Below are 18,414 nucleotides of genomic sequence, written 5' to 3'. Positions count from 1 at the left end.
ATGATTAATTTTTTCCCCTGGTGCTATTTCAGGAAACACTATTCTGGATATTTAGACTATTTTCTGGTTTTGTAAACCTATCTGCCCATAATCTACAAATGTATACAGAATGATAAATGATTTTATGATAAAAAAGTCTATGACCACTTGATATACAAGCTCTATTTCAACTTGAAGTCTGTATGCACTAGAAATCACCAAAAGAGAGGAGGAAACTGAATGAGAATCACAAGTTCAACAACACTTCACAAGGTTTCCCAAGTCATGTAATTACATCAGAGAACAGTAAGCTAAAGCTACAGTAGCTTTTATTAGTTCTGTCACAGAAACACTTGACTCAAGTGGATCCTTTACCCTGCAAACCCTTCCTTTGTGCATATTTTCCAAGTTCAATAACTAATTTTGCTAGAATAGTACAGAAACTTTCGTATAACTGCTTAAAGTCATTGCACTTCTGAAGAGTGAACATCATGTTATTATTGTTTTAAAAATAAAAATCATGGCCATGATCAGAGGGAAAGTTTTAAAATATGCCCCCAAGGCAGATTTAAGGGTTGACTCCAGATTGATGTAATTCCCTGAGAATTTACCGACTCTCATATAAAGGCACATTTAAGTTCAGCAAAGACCTTCAATTTCTACCTCACGTACAAACTGAAGACAGAAGTTCATTAGTGAAACATTATTTTACATTGTATGATCTTCAAAGTCTGCTGAATGTGATATTTAAAATGTACTGCTTAATCTTAGCTACAGCTTTAAAATTTTGAGCAATGAAACTGGCCAGTATCAATGCGTGCTGCCAGATGGAGATTTTTACATTTCTGCATAAAAGCACTGGAAAAATGTGAACTTTTCCATGCAAGCTGTTCTACATGCTGACTCCAGCAAAGAGCTTTATTGAGGCAAACGTAAGAGGTTATGAAAATGAAGGACTTGAAATCCTTAAAGGAGGCCTAAGTTATTTTGGAGACCTGCAACACGCCAGGTATATAAAGTTTCCCTCTCAGAAAAATGGGGCATAAATCCTTTCTTTCTTGAGCATTGTGAGGACATTTGGCTAGATTATGAACAGAGTATATGAGCTGAAGTGCTGCATGCTCACAAAAGCCTAAGAATCTGAAGTAAAACTTCTTGAAGACTTGTATGTGTCTTTTTTAGAATGCTAATTTATCTCTTTCTCTAATCATCATAGCACTTGTCCCAGGTCTCAACAAAAAGCAAACAAAAAACCCTAACACCTAAACAGCAACAGAAAAAGGCAATCAAAAAAGAAGCCTAATTTTCCAATTGTATATATGCCTTGATCTCCCTCTCCTCACATTCAGTAATATCAAATTTCCAAAACACAAACACTTCATATCAGATAAATGGATAAGAATCATCCTTAGTGTCTTAATTCTCCCAGCACACTAAACTTAGAAATAGAACTATGCAACCCTATAACATTGGGTGATATTCAAAAGTATGCAAATCAGATACTGTCTTCTCAATCCAGCTGGCATACCTTGCTACCCATGTAAACCTTTCACAACTGTGAATTTAGAGTAGCAAACCAAGGTTGCATGCTTTAAATTATATATATGTATATATTTGTTCCTGGAAAGCTTATAAGAATATAATTGGCACCTCAGTAGGTACATTTTGCATAATGTGAGATAAAAATCAACATGACTTTTTTACCCTTGACTTGAGATTAAGTACTTGTACAGACTGTACAGGCTCTACTTCAACAACTAACCCTGGCAAATCCATGTCAACCCATGTCTAATCAGCAGATCCTCAGCAAAGCAAAGAGACAGGATGCAATTTCTTCTCTAATTTAAAAGCCACCAACATAAAATTTAATGTAGGACTGTCATCAGTATCTTATCTGGACCTGCTTCAAAAGGATTCAGCAGTATTTAGTGATCTTGATCAAGGCCCATTTCTGATCTGCTTGGGTTTCATAGTTACATGAAAGAAAGAGATTTTCTTCCCAGAAAATGATTACATTATTAAAGGAGCATAAATTAAGCCCTGCCACTTTCTCTGATAGGCAGAGGTTTCAAGCCTGAAACCATGGCCTCAAGCAGCAAAATCTCCAATATCCTCTAACTTCTCACTGGGTTCCTGGGATGAAATTAGTCGTGCTGTCCTCACCTTGGCAATCATCCCTCACCAGTGCTCTCCATACAGCTCAGCCTCTTTCCCCTCTACAGAAGAGTCTCCAGCCTTCCCAGCTACCTGAGCTACAGTTTAGCAAAAGCAGCTGCTTTTGAGGTGGGAGCCTGGAGAAAGGTGAGGGACAAAGCTTTCCCCTCATGGGCTTGTACAGCCAGGGATAGTGAATTCATTTTTCAGTGAAGCTGTTCAAGATCAGTGGCAGAGCTAACAAGCCTGCCTGTCTCAGACACCTATGGGAAAGGTAAAGACTGCTTTGCTGTCCTTCTCTTACCCTCAAGAATGCTAGGCTCCTTTTATAATGAAAATGCCCTCTCCCTCCCTCTGCCTAAATGCTTTTAAAATAACAATAACAATACATGTAGGCTAGGATGGTTTAGAAAGGGGCTTACGGGTACCTGTTCCTGTTATTGATACCCAGAACAAAGCTTCAACCAGTGAAAAAGTGCTTGCTTTTCCTTTTTCATTAAGATTGGGGAATAAAAAGACGGATGTACTTTATTCCTCTAGACAGTCTTTAAAGTTCAGCTGTCTAGCTTATGGCAAAAGAGAAGCTTAGCATATGGTGATTTTTATCCAAAGGAATACTCCTTCCCCACTGTTTGAGTACTCTTTTTTCCTCCCCCCAAAAAAACAACATTTGATAGCTGTCTAATTCCTGACTGAACTGCACACATTTGCTTTGCACCATGCAGCGCGTGACCCAGATATGTAGCTTACTGCTTTGCAAAGCACATTCTCCTGCACTGACAGATAAATCAGTTTCTTTTGGCTGCTTAAAAATAGCAGCTATAGCTCTTGGAAAAGTTCTCTTCAAGTGCAGTTGAAACATAAAATTGTGATAGTAATCCACCACCCTCTCGACAAGCCAAGGGAGAGCCTGATGAACACGCTATCACCAGCCTCCACATGCAACCCCACAAGCACAGCCACAAAGCTGGAAAATTCTCAAGGTACAGCCCAGGCTGTCAGCAGCACTAACACGATTAGTTAAGGGGATCTATTTGTTTTCCTCACGCAGACATGTGAAGCACTGGTATCATTCAGCTTAGGCACTTCTCTTAACTGGGTCATCTCTGCTGCAGGCCCTAAGTAGACATAAAAGCCTTCAATCCATGCTAATGCTGTCAAACCCAACTTGATAATCTTGTCACTTTTCCTCAGGTGTCAGCATAATGGGCTTGGCCAAGAGGTAACTCTGCTACTTGTGTCTGTGCTGTAGCTTTTGGCCGAGAGTTTTTGTTTTGTTTCACTTTCATGTCATGTTTCATTACAGATGAGTCCCTCAAGTGACTTGGAAATGTAAAAAAGACTTGCCAAAAGGATTTGCCCCCTGCTCACTGACAACATTAAAGACCAAGAAGAACAATAAATAAGTGAGAAGGAAAGAGTCTCTCTCTCTACTCAACCTAAGTTAATATGGTATTTCTTCTCAGATATTCCCCAAAGCCTTTTGGGATAGGAATCTCCAAAATAATATGATATAAACAACATTATAAAAAAAACTATTGATAAGTAGGGGTGGCTTTAGAAACTAGCAGAATAAAAGGGTCTCAATGGCAATTATTTGGCATTTGCAAATTTGCCAATTTGGCAATGGCATAATTATTATTTTGGCAATATCAAAGAATCATAGAATGTCAAGTCTTGGAAGGATAGAGTCCAACCTCCCTGCCAAAGCAGGACCAAAACTAGCACAGGTCACTCAGAAATGCATCCAGACAGGTCTTCAAAGTCTCCAGAGAGGGAGACTCCACAACCTCTCTGGGGAAAACATACTGTTTCTATGCTATCTGTAAAATGAATACCATCAGGATTATGGGGGTTTTTTGGGGGGGGTTGGAAATGGGAAAGACATTAAAAAAAACTGGTGATGATAACTATCTAATCTTTGCTACAGATCCTCTGTTCTGATGTGAAAATTATAGATGTGCAAAAACAGATCTTCAGAAAGGTGAAGTCATCTACTATAGTAATAAGGTCAGTAACATTTATAAGGAGATAAGACGTTCTTGGCAAGCATGGAATCCCTCGGGATGAGTAATAAGTATGTGCACATACATATACTAGGGAAAAGAACAATACAGTGGTGATTGATTCCCCTGAAAATATTATATTGGACTCAGACTTTCTACCCATTTGATTTATTGGCTGTTTTCTACATTGCAGTGTATTTTTTGAATATTTACAGCAAGCTAGTCAAGGTGAGCTAAAGGCAGTAAGAAAACAAAACTCCTTTGACAATTTAAGTGTTGTGGCTCACGAAAACGAGTCAAGCTCTGATCAGAACAATCTTTTCCAACCTTAAAAACCTTAAGAGCAATATGAAAATACATGTGAGTTTATATTTTTCTCCACATTTCATGCTCTCCAGAATGAAATTTTTTAAATGGCTATCCAAACATTATGAGGTTTTTTTTGGTTTTTTTTTTTACCACTTGCCTGTGTCAATGATTTTTAAATAGTTATTTTAAAAGTGAATAAAAATAAAAAGTATAATCCTTTTTATTTCACAGAACAGCCAAGAGTAAATATCCTTCTGGTTACAGCACACTAAATTATATGACAAGGGACAAAAGAAAATATTTTTTTCTGCTTTGTTGAGGACACCATTTTCTTTCTAATTGTTTTGTATCTTTACACAATGCATAATGCTGTCCCCACTTTAGTGTAACCAGGGAGATCAGTCAGCAGAACTCATTTCCCCATGGGTAGTAATTCTAGTGGCTTGTCCTCCAAATCAACATGAAATAAGCCAGTTCTAGTCTGGAAGCCACAGTGTTGCTGAGTTCAATCCAAATTGAAATGCAGTGTTTCTCATCTAGTTTATGGCAGGATCAGCCCTGAATTCATGCACTTGTGAAGCTTCCAGATCCCAGCAGATCATCTCTGAGTGTGGGCTGAGCATGACTCTGTCACAGGAATGCTAACTCACTGAAAATGATACTCAGGTTACAAACAGGATGCTTATTTGTAGGCTACTTGTGAGTCAGTTCTGCTCACTGGGAACTGGAATCTTGAGAGGGCTTCACAAATACTCCTTTTGGCAACTCTAGCCTTAAGCTTCTCCCTCCCCATTATCTTCCTATATCATTCATGCTCCAGTAGTACACCCGTGCCAGTAGGGTTTGTAGGAGCTGGGCAGTAATCTTCTAATTAAATTTATACTACTATTGCAACACTGGGGAAGAAGTGGCCTTAGTGATATTCAAGCAATAAACCAGAAAGGAGGAAGAGTAATTCCTGAAATTTATTGCTGCTAAAAAAGCAGGGAGGAGGGGGGGATGGATAAAGTTGTGCTCGCTCCTGCTATACTGCAAATATACTGTTAGCAGCTAACTTTAACCCCTTTCAGAGCTGCCTCTGAACTCAATAAAAAAGGTGCAGAGCCTTTGAATGAAGGTTAATCACTTCCACGATGAGGATAGTAATTTCCAGTATCATTATCAGGAATTAACAGGAACACTATGGTTGCTAGCCTCTTTCAACTTCTTTTGTGGCAGCAGCATCCATGGCACAGTGCTGCTTAAGGTAGCTCCTCAACTATATCAATGAAGGATGGTTATCTGCTCTCAGCTGACAAATTTACCTTTCACTTGCCACTGTAACTAACGAGACATTGTCAGCTGCAGATTGTCCATCTTTGAAAAGCAGAACCAAACAAAAATACCAACCACTTCATTAAAGATTGCTCCTATACAAGATCACCAAGCTATTAGAATGTCTTTGGTTTCCTGCACTGTATATACTAAATACAGGATGATTCTTGTATTGGAATTTTTCTGCTACTATTGATGAACTGCCAGAACCTACATGCAGAAAGTGGAATGGGTAATAAGTGGCAGTAATTTATATTTCTGTAAGTATCTTATACTTAACAGTTAAGAAGCTACAATATAATAAAAGAAAACCTCAGTGTTTTACTAAATGATATTAAGAATCACTTCAATAAAGTGGTCTGTCACTACTGACTCCAAGTCAACATCTAGGTTTTAGCAAATACAGGCTTCATTGATAAGATTTAGTTAAAAGGTAGTATCTATTAAATGATGTCTCACAATATATTTTTGGAATCAGTAAGCATTCACATTATCCTGTAGATGAAAATACAAGACATGGCATCTCTGTAATTCACAGAATTACACCTTTACCTTTGGCTAACCTTTAAAATGATTTTATTAACCCATGGCATTTTTACAGAAACACACACCACTATCATACTCTATCAGTAATCCTCAGAACTTTCTATTTTACTGTTTTTGTGCAAATTTAGAACACTTTGGTAAAGACAGAAAAGACAGGATTCAAAAGATCTTCACCACAGTCAAAAGCAGAGACTGAGTTTCGAACCATCTGCCTCAGTGCTCTTTGATGACTCAGAAAGTTGCCAGAATTTTAAAAAGGCAAGACCTTGCACTTAAATAGGAGGTACCTACATTTATATTATTCTAAAAGAAGAAGGAAAAAAATACAAAAAATATAAAAGAAAAAAGAAAAGAAAATGGTCTGCAGCTTGGCATTTTGGTAGGCAGTTTAAATAAACTGACCATATATATGTGGAAAATCCTAAACTTTGAAAAATTGTGGAAAATTAGATTAATTTTACCTCAGGGTTCCATATCTACCAGAAAACCTAGTAGCTGTATCAGTCAGTTTAAAACAGAACTCCTTAAGAAGTGATCATATTTTTCATTTTTCTGCAGCTCTGCAAATGTACATTAAGAGCACAACTTCATTATTACTGCAAAGCTTTAATCTCATTCTTACATTCTGGTTGTTTTCCAAAGCTAAACATGCCTCCAGCAAAGCAGATCTCAACTTATTAGCAGAGATTTTAATAATTTCTCCCTTTTTTTCTCTCTCTTTAATTTCTTTTTGCATATTATCTCTTTTCAAGTGCTTTCTTTTTTTGGTTAGACATTGAGTTTAAGCTAATGCAACACATACAAACCAGCATTGTATCAGCTGGCAATAAATACGTTTAGCTTAGAGATTTATTTCTTTACTAGCCATATGTTCTTCCCCAGTCACACTCCAAGGTTTATTGTAATACACCTGGCTAAACAAGCTTGGCTTATTTTTCAGGAAAAATATTGAGTCTTGCTGACAGCAAAATTTTATAGCAGAGGTATTGGAAAGTGATATCTGTTCACTATAACAAGCTCTTCTGAATCCAAACTATCATCCAGAAACCTGTTATGGGCCATTTGTTTTCCCTTTTTTCCCCTCCCCTCTCTCTCTTAAGCAAGTGTAATTGGAGCAGGTGCAAAAAAGAAAACCTTGAAGGCTCGAGTGGTCAGCCTTCAGAAGTGTTAAGCAGTATACATTGCCTGTTCAGATGATATCAGTCAGTGTAGCTCAATTCCTTCTTATATGAGAAGACTGCCTGTCTTGCATTTCAACTGCATTTTGACAGCTAGAGTTTCCTTTCAGGTCTCAGATATGAGAATATTTCCTGACCTAATACGCCTGTTCCCAGTAATAAAAAACCAATGATGTGAGCAAGAAATTCTTCTTTTTGAAGACAACTCATCTTGAGCTCAGAAAACATGGGCTACATATTTTGAACAGAGCTGTGTACAAGTCCCTTAAGAAAGCACCGAGTCTCAGAGGAATACAATGTTTCAAATTTTTATTTTTCCACATCAGGTTTTATGAGAGAGAGATATTTATATTCCTTATTGAGCATATTGAAATGTAAGAACACATATTTAGCTTATCTGAACTACCATCACATTAAGAGGTGGAAAAAAGAAAGAGGGTGCAAGCTTAGCCAGTGATGGAGTACCAAATACACCCACTCACTGGCTCTAATATGACAGTGTTGGTACTTAAAAGAGCAAAGATAGCAGCAGAGACATTTAATTAATACATTACTAGCACAGGGAACATTTTGCCATAAGCAATTTTATTTTGTCATAGCTGCTCAGCTTCCCTTAAAATTGACAAAATAAATTTGGCCCAAGCTCCTCCGAACCTTTGCCCTTAATTACACCTTGTAGTTGAGATAGCATTTTTCAAAGAAGAGATACAAGTGAAGTATCACAACCATAAAATTTTGCACTTTTAACATACGGAATAGAGAAACTTCCATCATTGACAGGACTGGAAAGCAAACACAATTTTCACAAACAAACAAACAAACCACGAACACTTCCATTATCAAGGCTACACACCTGTTGCTTTGACTCAGCCTGAGCTCTCCTTCCCATGTTCTCCATTTTAGGGTTTTTTTTCTATGTGCAGTTTTCCTTTGTGAGAGAGTCATAGCATCCATACTTCTACTAAAACAGGGGATACCTGTCAACCTGTATAGAATGTTCAGGGAGAAATCCAATAAGTTATAAACATTTTTTAAAATCTTTAAATTATTCTCATAGGTAATATTTTAAAGGCTTTGAGACAAATCTGCTTCTGTGTATTACTATTCCTTCTAGAACTCCTCTACCCCATTGGCAGGAGTGCTAGATGAAATTTAATGACATTCCAATGTCTTTAATTTCTCCTACACTTTTCTTTTTGTCATACTGAAGCATTGTTATTTCCCTTGTATCTTTTAAATATACAAGATTACTATAATAGACAATAGCTGATTCTTAGTTGTAACAGTTCATCAGCGAATCGAAAAGTTACAATCCTAATCATTTAAAGTAGGACACGGTGGCACTGATTATAATTGAAGTTTAATACATTTCTTTATAGACACAATATATCTCATAGTGTGTCGAATGATCAAAAAACATAAAGCGGCATTACGGGGAAGAGTTTCCCGCTTGGCATCCTATATTCAAAAGTAGTGGTGAAGTGATTCCTCTACTCTATTCTCTCTATTCATGCACTGCTTAAAATGCTAGCAAGCATAAAAGTCTTCCTTTCCTTTTCATGCTCTTCTAGAAATGAGAGTAGTTGAAGTGGTGCCTGCACTCCATTCAACATATCAGTCATTAGGCCATTGGCAGGGGACAGCAGGCTCAGCTCTTCATGGTACCCAGATGCTTACCAGACCTTGATAGGCATGCTGAAGCAGATCCACAAATCTATTTGGGCATTTACTTTCTATTACTATAAAATGGGATTATTCAACAGTATCATTTACCTCATATGTTGTTCAGAAAAGGCCTGAATTGTCATTCATTATCCAACACCTATTAAAACTGAGTTCATCCTTATAGACATATTCTGTCACCATCCAAATACAAATAAAATAACACCTGACAGAGCTGGATTCAGTTACTACAGTTGGAGTGATTCTGACCCTTCATGTTCAACAGCATTGCCCTTCAGACTCTGATTATTTGAGTCCATCTCTCTCTTCTTTGTGGCTCATTTTTGTATATGTATATACTCATGTAACAGATACTCATCTGCATGTTTAGTCCTTGTGTATATGATCTGTATAGTGAAGAACTATCAGTGAAGGCTCTTTAGGGGAATCTGGACAGGTTGGACCAATGGCCTGAGGCCAGCTGTAAGAGATTCAACAAAGCTGATTGCCCAGTTCTGCACTTCGGTCACAATAACCCCGTGAACTGCTGCAGGCCTGGGGGGTGAGTGGCTAGAAAGCTGCCCAGAGGAAAAGGACCTGGGGGTGTTGGTTGACAGCTGGCTGAATATAAGCCAGCAGTGTGCCCAGGTGGCCAAGAAGGCCAACAACATCCTGGCTTGTATCAGGAACAGCGTGGCCAGCAGAAGAAAGGAAGTGATTCTTTCCCTGTACTCAGCACAGATGTGGATGCACCTCGAATACTGTGTTCAGTTTTGAGCCCCTCACTACAAGAAGGACATTGAGGTGCTGGGGCACATCCAAAGAAGGGCAGCAAAGCTGGTGAAGGGCCCTAGAGCACAAGACTGTGAGGAGCAGCAGAGGGAACTGGGGATGTTTAGCCTGGACAAAAGGAAGCTGGGGGCTGACATTATTGCTCTCCACACCTTCCTGAAAGGAGCTTGTAGCAAAATAGGTGCTGGTTTCTTCTCCCAAGTAACCAGTGGTAGGACAAGTAGAAATGGCCTCAAGTTGTGCCAGGGCAGGTTTAGATTGGATATTAGGGAAAAATTGTATATTGAAAGGATTGTCAGGCACTGGAACAGTCTGACTACGGAAATGGTTTGGTAACCATCCCTGAAGGTATTTTAAAGATGTGTAGGGACATGGTTTAGTGGTAGACTTGGCAGTTTTCTAGGCTAACAGTTGAACCTGATGATCTTAAAAATCTTTTCCAACACGAATAATTTCATTATTCTGTAATTCTTTTGAGCAATTATTCTCCAGATGGGAAAGTCAGTGTCGAGTTTTGCTGAGACTATTTAAAATGGATTATGTACTGAATCATAATCATGTTTCAGTGGGACAAATGTTTAAGAACATATTTGAAATAAAAGTGAAAGCAAGATACAGTTTTTATCTTAGGAATAAACAGAAAAGTAGTTAAAATGGATCAGTTCATATTTGAAACTGATTTATGGCAATTCATCAGCTATTAACATGAAAAACTATACATATATATTTATATAAAAGATGAGGTTTTATTTTAAGGTATGATAAAGACAAAATTATTCACCTATCACTTTGACATAAGCATGTCATTATTATTCTTCGCATCTGACAATATAAATTGCTTCCATGTAAGTGGTCTAGAAATCTAGAGGAATGTCACCTGACATCCTCATTCTCATTTATGCTATTTTGCTTAGGAATTTCATAAGGAATTTCTAATTCAACCTGGAATAGGTAAAATGCCAAATACCTGATTTAATATATATATATATTTAATCTGGGCAAATCTGGAGGGTAAGTGCACTGTATAATAAATATCAGAACAGTCAAACTAAACCCAGCATGTCTGCTGTAAGATAACCAACACAGGAGAGGATTTTGACCCTTTCCTCTTGTACTGCTCCTCTCTGTAATCAAAGGATACAGTGTACTTAATCACCAGTTTTGCCAGGCTTAGAATGCTGCCTGTAAAGCAGCATCATATTTAGGATCTGCTTATCAGTACAATTAGTCTATTCCATACATCGGATTTAAGACTTACCAGACAAGCCTAGAATGGATCTGAACTTCCACTGTAATATACCTTGAACAGTCACTCACTCCAATATGGAATGAAGTTAAGGCACTGGAAGCATAGATCTTGTTCATTGGTCTAGATTTACCTGGAAGAGAAAGTAAAATTCCCAAAACTTCCCTAGAAATACAGCTGGAATAACTAGACTGATAAATCTGTCTATCATGGATGCTGGCTGGTACCAACAGGAAAGGGAGCAGTAATTTCTTTTTAACTGAATCCTAAGTGGTTTTGACTAAACATGGATTCCAATAGGGACTGTTAAAAGTGGTAATTTATCTCAAAGTTGCTTATGAGATCCTGAATTTCAGATAGCAAAATAAAATTGCTTGAGAGTTTCTTGCTGATAATGTACATAATCTAGGTTGTGACCAAAAAAAGCAACACTCTTATCTACCAAATTTATTAATTTTAACATTGATCTGTGCTCAGACATTTAAAGGCTTACCATTCATCCTCAGAAAGTCTTTGGAAACATTTGCATCTCCTTGTCTCTTTAGCACAGACAAAGAATTCCACTGCCCCCAAACACCCTTTATCTGCAAAAAGTGTCTAAGGATTAATTCAAGCCTTAGGAAAAAAAAAAAAGGCATTTGTTTCTTGGGAGCAGAATGTCTGTACAGAATGCAACTGACAATGTGACAGCAATATTGTCTTTGTAGGTAAAATGTCAGGCAAAAAGATTCACCACACAGCTGAATAACACATAGTGCCTCTCTTGTTCTAAAGGCAGTAGCCGTATTGTCTAAAGGTCCAGGCTCTCCTATTCCTTCATCATCTCATCCCTTTCAATAGTGGTCTATTTAAAAGCCCCAAGGCTTGCAGTCTTAGCTGAGGCTGTGAAAGTGGAGCAGAAAAACATTCAAATACATTCTAAAATCCTAAGAAGAGCTTCACGGGGAAAAAATGCACATGAAAAATAATTCGCAACCTGTCTGCTCTCAGCATTATATTTCTCTCTTTTCTCTTAAATACAATAGCGACAATAGCCCAACTCTAGAGGATTAAAAAGAGAAAAGAAAGAAAGCTGATATGACTTTAATGTCATAGCTGTTTGAAACATTCACTTTTCATAGATGGCAAGGAGTTGCTGCTAATAGTTTTCTGACATTATTAATACCTTACATTAAATTTGACCTAAATGACTAAATCAGTGCTCTTTAAAAATCAGGGTTATGCCTTGATCTAGTACCATATGAAGTCACATGCCTAATTTCACAGCAGTGAGTCATCCCCTCTTGTTCAGTGAGGCTATGCCCATAAAGAGCACTGCAGCACTACGTTAGGCACCCAAGATCATTCCAAGCACAGTATAGCAACATGAAGAGCTCTTGGATTTAAAAAGCATTGCAGCTGTGTTAGGAACGTATTACACTTTGCCGAACTGATACACTGATTCTAAAAACAGAATATTGAATACTGCTGCAGGGATCTGATGACTGGGCTATGTACTAGAGCACCTAAAGAAAACAAATCTGATGTTCGCAACCTCATGGAAAGGTGTTGACTGCAATGGAAAACCACTTTGTGCTAGAATATGTCTCAAGGAATACTACGAATTAGGACAGTTTTAAATGCAACTTATCAAGAATCATTGCTAAATTTAGTAGTATGTCAGACAGTCATGGTTTATTCAAGGTTTAGGTTTGCTAACAATGCAACACTGAGCATAATCTATTTAAAGAGATTGCTTTTTTTGCTTTTGTTGTTGTTAGTGGTGCTTTGGTTGTTGTAAAAAAGAGATCTTGCTGTCTTAAGAAGTAGTGACTAACCCAAAGTGTATTCCTAGCAAAACCAAATGAGGACTTGTACCACCACAGGGTATTAGATACAGCCACACTGCGGTCTTTGTTGAACCTATCACTGAAATGTGAACCTTTACTAAGATTTCTCTTGTGTTATGTACTACATTATGTAATGCTTATAAGAGGTTTGTTTTTTTTTTTCTTTTCCTCTGTGAGTTTGTTTTGTGTGTGCAACCACATCTAATACTTCATTACTAACAGGTTGGGATCGGGCAGGTCACACACACACACCACTGACTCCTGCAGCTGCCTGATCAACATTGGAAGAAAAACCTCTGCAAAGACAAGTAACACAAAAGCTGCATAAAGCTCCATATGGGATTGTTCACTCCTCACCATCCATAAGGCACAGAAACTAACAGAAAGAATTATTTGAAGTAAGAAAGAATAGATCAAGCTAACAAACAAAAGAATCCTTATAAGTTTTACCCCCATTTAGTCGTTCTTTGTGTAAGACTCTCTGTAGATCTAGTACCTGCAGTGTCAGCTTTAGGGGCATTTTATATCCAGCCATCCAGAGTATGACAGGATGCAGTGATTCATATGCAGATTTCCATAGCAGTGAAAATCAGGACAAGAACTACTATTCAGACCTTTAGCAGAAGCCAGCCAAACATAATTATAAATGGAATTAGGAAGAGTCATCTATTTCTACCCATCTATTCAGAGATTTTATTGGGAAAAAATGGTAAGAAAGATAACAAGCATTCTGAGAATCTCTCTCAGGCATTTCTACACATTTTTTAGTCTGCACAATTTTTTTCTTTTTTTTTTTTAAGGTTTTTTTTTTGATACTGACTGCCTGAAAGAACAAATCTTTTCCATCTTTTTTTTTTTTTAGGAAAAAAAAAAAAAAGAAAAAGTGGATAGCTAGGTCCTGAAGGGGTAGAAAACTCAAATCATAAATTATAGAGAAATGAACTATTACTACACTGTAGTAATTAGAAGGCTGAGGTATTTCCTTGCTGCCGCTCTGTGCACGTATGATGATCCCAAATGAACAGCCTATATTTTTAAACACCACAAAGTGAATTTCCAGCAAGGCTACAAAAAGATTGGGAAAAATCACCTTGCAAGTCAGTTCACTTTATTTTTAAAAGCTCACCAAGGTCACAAGCCAAAGGAAAGCTTAATTAAAGTAGATGGAAGATGCAGAAGGAAGGCGGAAAGAATAAGATGGCAAGAAAAATCATTTTTTAAAACATATTAGATTATGTGAAGCCAGAGAGGCTTGACACCATCGATTTCAGAAATGGGTTAAAGATAAGGAACCAAGTATTGTAGGAATTACAATGAGGCAAAGCAGGCTGGAAACATCTGCTATACACATCCATGTTCTAATTCCAAGAGACACAATGAAGGCTAAAACTTAAGGGTGCCTAAACCCAAGAGGCTTTCATTAGGTGCCACATATTTAACTCTCAGGTCTCCAATATAAAGAAAACAACAGAATATTCATGTTACTGTAGAAACATTTTAGTCTTTCTTCTTATTAATTGCTAGTAAAAATCACATTTTTCCCCTGTACAACATGCTTCCTCATTGTTTTACACACCCCACTCTACCCCCCCCAATTAGTCCTGGAAAAGATGCAGTCCTAATTATTTCCTGTCCAAGAAGACAAATAGAGCTTTTGAGCAAGCTAAAATGCTTCAGGAAAAATAGAAAATTAAACAATCCATACGCTGAACTAGCATGTATTATGCATAAAAATATTGGTAACACATGATATTTTCCTGAAGAATCTGCTCATCATTGTTCAGCAACCAAAGAAAATCACCTCTACAGGTAACATGGAATTATGTTTAAAGCTTTCCTTTATGCAACTGCATCTTAAACTGACATAAGGTCAATGCTCGAAGGTGTAATCCCCTTCAACTGAGCAATTTTCGTTATCTGGGTGAAGATTTTGCATCTTAACCTCTATGATACTCAAACCCTCTCAGCACCCATTGTCCTCTAGAGTGCTCTTCTGCAGTTGGCAACATGACAGACTGACAAAACCAGGTTCAAAATAAAGAATGGAAACACCTCACGTGCTCTTTGCCAGCTAGAACTAGTGAGGCCAATTACAAGTTTCATCGAGGAAATCTTTTTAAGGATTTATGCAGAAACACAGGGGTGTCTGGGAGTTTGTGTACCACTGAAATCAATGGCTTAGTGCAGTCGAAGAATGAAGATGGAAAAGTATCTTCGTCCAAGGAACTCTCCAAGACTTACCAGGAAGTTTTCAGATGAAAGATAAATAGGATTATTCTTTTGTTTTTTAAATACCATAACACTGAATGAGTCGTGGGTTTTTTGGCAAAGCATTTGAAAACATGCAGAGCTGAAAATAATGGAGAAAGAAAAAGCCATTTGATTCTGCAATATTAGCTGCTTTTTAGCTTGAGACTGTGCTGGCTAGAGTATTAGATTTGCAATCAATTTTACTAGACCCTCTAATTTTCCAGATATACAGATCAAATATTAGTTTCAAATAGCAATACTTAATCTGAATAAAGTATAGGTAGTTAAGTATTACACAAACATTTTTTATTTCTTTGTAAAGTAGTTGAGCTAAAGGGCTGTATGTAAATTAAATCTACCACACCTTTTCTTTTGATGGTACTTCCCTTCAGGAGAATGCAGTGCTTGCTTGATAGCCAGATGAAGAGAATGAAGAAACTACATGCACCTGAAAGTACTGGAGGACTTTGAAGTGACCTGATTGGTCTTAGAAGTATCTGCCTCATTATTAGCCAAGGAAAGGATTAAGCCAAATACCAATATTGTAATAGGTTGAATACAACTATATCAAACATATTCTCACACCATCTTCTCATGTTTATTACAAGTCAAGATATTCTCATTACTACTGAAGGAAGCAATTACCACACAAAATACACATTTGCTGCTCCTAGTTGTCCCATATATAGGCTATGTACAGCAAACAATTAAGTAAATGAATTGTTCACAAACATGCTTTTATTTTTATGAATGTGGCTGCAGCCTGTAATTATTTGAAGATCTTATGTCAGCAATATTTAGCCTATGACATGCTTGAAAATGGTGTTCAGAGAATTAATATTGCTGTTTGTAGTAGGTCACCTTCAGATGTTTCCACTATTCCCTCTCTTGATGATACAGTTCATTATATTTAAGCACATTCAAGGAGGAAAGAAACTGAAGCAAAAGCAATTAAGGGAAGGTTAATGGATTAAAGACTTTGAGAGTTTTTCTTTCTATGATATTCCCAAACTGTGTCTTTCTTGGCCCCTTCAGATGTCTCTGGAATTTCTGTTTTGGATTATTCTGAAAAGCCAGCTGCAATCCTTAGACTTTCACTGCAAGGATATGTGGCTGTGTCACGAGTCCAAGCCTGCTTCAAAGATTCCTGCTTCCACCAGGGCAGTGCAATGAGGTGTCTGGCCCTCACAGAACTACCTCTTGGAGTGGCACAGCATATCTGGAACATATGGAATGGCCTCTGGTCTTACTGGCCTACTCATGACTCTCAGCCCCATAAGCTAACTTTTAATGGAGTGATGATGACCAGTGCAATCTAACACATGGTTCAAGTGGCACCTGTGCTTAGTGAAAGCCCACTTGCCAAGGTCAGGGAGCTGATTGACCCAGTCAGCAGTCTGAGGGCAGAATCCCCCTCCTCCTCACAGACTCCTCTGTCAGCTTGGTGCAGCATACATGAATATTTCAGTCTTCTGAATTCTGCTGTTCACTGCTACTGCTGTGACAAACTATCTGACTGACCTCGTGTCTGACCCTCCTTGAGAAAATAAAGGGAAGTACCCATAGTCATTTCAAGAATAACATCTCCTTGTTGAACCTCTAGAAGAGTGTACTTCAGTGGAGACTGGCTTGGTTCAAAGAAGGACTCTTTTGGTTTATCTTCCTTATTTCATTGGCAGATATCACTTGCATGCAAGTGACAGAAAACAGCAAAGGCAGGAGGATGTGCAGGAAGAGGGAAGGTATCTCTTTAAATGAGTCCTCTTAGATTTTGTGTAGATATTCAAGGACAAGCAGCAAATTGTTATCAACATTACATCCTCAGCCCATCAAGATGATTCTAATTGGGAAGAAGTATATATTGGATAAGCAGAAAGAAAGAGAGATAGTGTAGAAAAAAACATTGTGATAGATGAGTTGCCCTTGGATAAGATGGCAAATAATTTTTACGGTGGGACTGTTAAATATCTGATCCAGATAGAGTTTCCTATAATTATTCTAAAAAGCAAAATATTACAGATGTCATATTGTTATGGAATATGAGATCACATAATAATAGAATGGCTTAGGTTGGAAGGGACCTTAGAGATCATCTCACTGCCATGGACAGGGATGCCTCTAAACAAAACTAGGTTGCTAGGGAGCATCTACAACTTCTACTATAGGTTTCTTGGGAGAAGAGACTACCTCCCACCTCACTACAGCCTCCTTTCAGGTAGTTGTAGAGAGCAAGAAGGTCTCACCTCATCCTCCTCCTCTCCTTCGGACTAAAAAATCCCAATTCCTTCAGCCACTCCTTGTAAGACCTGTGCACAGTTCTGATGCTTGACCATACCCCAACCTAAAAGATCTGGAGGCAGCTATTAAAAGCTAAATCTCCAGGTAAGAATGATACACATTTAACCCATCCCTTTTGGAAATGGACTTCACTAAAAGCTGCTCAGGGCGCTGCTTCCACCTTAGTTCTGGCACCAGCACTGCCACAGCCCATCCCACCTTCCCCTTCTCTGCTCTTGCTGTCCAACTCCTGCTTGTTCCCATGTCATGCATTTGGCTGTATGCATACAACTCTGGGTTCTGTAAATTGAATAAGATCAAGAATGGGTCAGGTTAAAAATAAATAAATAAATAAATAAAGAAGTTATATTTTACCTAGATGACTTTCCTGATCCAATTTCCCATATGACTGCATAAAGAGCTGCACTGGTACAAATGACACAGGGACGTGAGGAGTGATATGGAATTGTTATATGGACTGCTAAAGTGGTATATGGAGATATGTGGTAGCCAGAAGAAAAGAAAACTGAGTTTTGTAAAGTTATTTAGGTTGGAAAAGACCTATAAAATCATCAAGTTCAACCATTAACAAAACACTGCCAAGTTCACCACTAAACCATGTCCCTGAACACCACATCTTCATGTCTTTTAATTACCTTCAGAGATGGTAACTCAAGCTCATTCCTCGGCAGCCTGTTTAAGTGTCTGACAACCCTTTTGGTGATGAAATTTTTTCCTAATATCCTAAAAGGGCCCATTTCTACTCTGAGTTCTACATAGGGAAGAGAGAGGGAGCAGAGGAAGAGAGAATAGTGTCTTCTGACAAATTTAATTGGAAAACAAACAAAAAAACACAACAAACTATTGTTTTT

The sequence above is a fragment of the Calypte anna genome, chromosome 1 (assembly GCF_003957555.1).
Source record: "Calypte anna isolate BGI_N300 chromosome 1, bCalAnn1_v1.p, whole genome shotgun sequence".
Classification (NCBI taxonomy): domain Eukaryota; kingdom Metazoa; phylum Chordata; class Aves; order Apodiformes; family Trochilidae; genus Calypte; species Calypte anna.
Note: the sequence above shows the minus strand (reverse complement) of the source record.